This window comes from Limulus polyphemus, unplaced genomic scaffold, assembly GCF_000517525.1.
Source record: "Limulus polyphemus unplaced genomic scaffold, Limulus_polyphemus-2.1.2 Scaffold2204, whole genome shotgun sequence".
Classification (NCBI taxonomy): domain Eukaryota; kingdom Metazoa; phylum Arthropoda; class Merostomata; order Xiphosura; family Limulidae; genus Limulus; species Limulus polyphemus.
Genome location: NW_013667814.1, coordinates 155754 through 157297, shown reverse-complemented (window position 1 = coordinate 157297; position 1544 = coordinate 155754).

Below are 1544 nucleotides of genomic sequence, written 5' to 3'. Positions count from 1 at the left end.
CGGCTCAAATTAGCAAATGGATAAACAGTGCCAACAGTAATGGGAGCGTTTTACAAATATCAAGATATGGCAATAAATAATAATATGTCAATATGTGAAGACTATGATGGAGAAAAGAAAGTGAAGGTTCTACGAGACACTGGGTGCAATAGTGCAACAGTGAGAACCAGATAGTATCAGAAGACAGGCAAGGTACGCCTGTGTGTGCTAATTGATAGGACAATGAGAAAATTTCCCATAGCAAAAATAAAGGTGGACAATCCATATTATGTAGGAGACCTTGAGGCTATGTATATCTAGGAACCAATACACAACATGGTGATAGGAAACATACCTGGTAGTAGACATTTTGAGGATCTTGACAAAAAGAAGATTGATGAAGCATCTGCGGTCACTACCAGAGTTCAAGAAAAAAAAGAGCAAACAAGACACCAAGCCCCTGAAAGTGTCAAAAAGCAATATCTCGAATTTAGGTTTGCAGGAGCTCAAGGAAGCACTGAAGAAAGACCCTTCATTGCAAAAACTTTGGGACAATACCCAGGAGAAAAGTCGAGCACAAAACAAAGGAGAAAGATACTTATAGAATAGAGGACCGGGAGGGAGTTCTATACTGAATCTATCAAGGCAGTTATACTGGGGAAGTTAAACATATCATAGTACCAACAGAATACAGGACTCAAGTGATGAAGTTGGCTCATGAATCAATTGTGGGATGACACCTAGGAACAAAGAAAACGACAGACAGAATCACCAGTAACTTGGTCGGGAGTCATCGGAGATGTGAGTAGATTCTTCAGGTCATGTGACACTTGCCAAAAGACAATACCTTGAGAGAAGGTAGCCAAAGTGCCATTGGGGAGATGCCTCTCATAAAAGAGCCATTCAGCAAAGTAGCTTTGGAATTGATCGGGCCACTAGTGCCTGTGTTTGACAAGAGCAACCAGTATGTTCTAACAGTAGTCGACTATGCAACACGGTATCCGGAAGCAATAGCACTGGTGAAGATAGAGACAGAGAGAGTAGCAGAAGCCCTTTTGGAGATATTTTGCAGAGCAGGCTTTTCGAGAGAAATCCTGAGTGATTGAAGGACCCAGTTTACTTTAGAACTGAAGCAGGAAATGTGCAGACTCATTAGTACTCGACAATTCTTTACCACCCCGTACAATCCTAAATGTAATGGACTTTGCGAGAGCGTCAATGGAGTTTTAAAGAGTATGCTAATGAAGATGTGCCAAGAGAAACCACATGACTGGGACAGGTACTTGCAGGCAGTATTGTTCGCTTATCAAGAACTCCCACAAGCAAGTACAGGATTTTCACCCTTCGAGTTACTATATGGAAGAACAGTACAAGGCCCGATGCAAATATTGAAAGAGCTATGGACGGGAGAAGAAAAGTCAGAAGTAAGGAACATATATGTGTATATGTTAGACCTCAGAAACCGACTGGAGGAGACCTGTCAACTCGCTCGACAGAGTTTGTATGCAGTTCAAGGTAGTCAGAAGCATTTTAGTCGTGGGAGGCAAGGCACACAGGGGGATAGG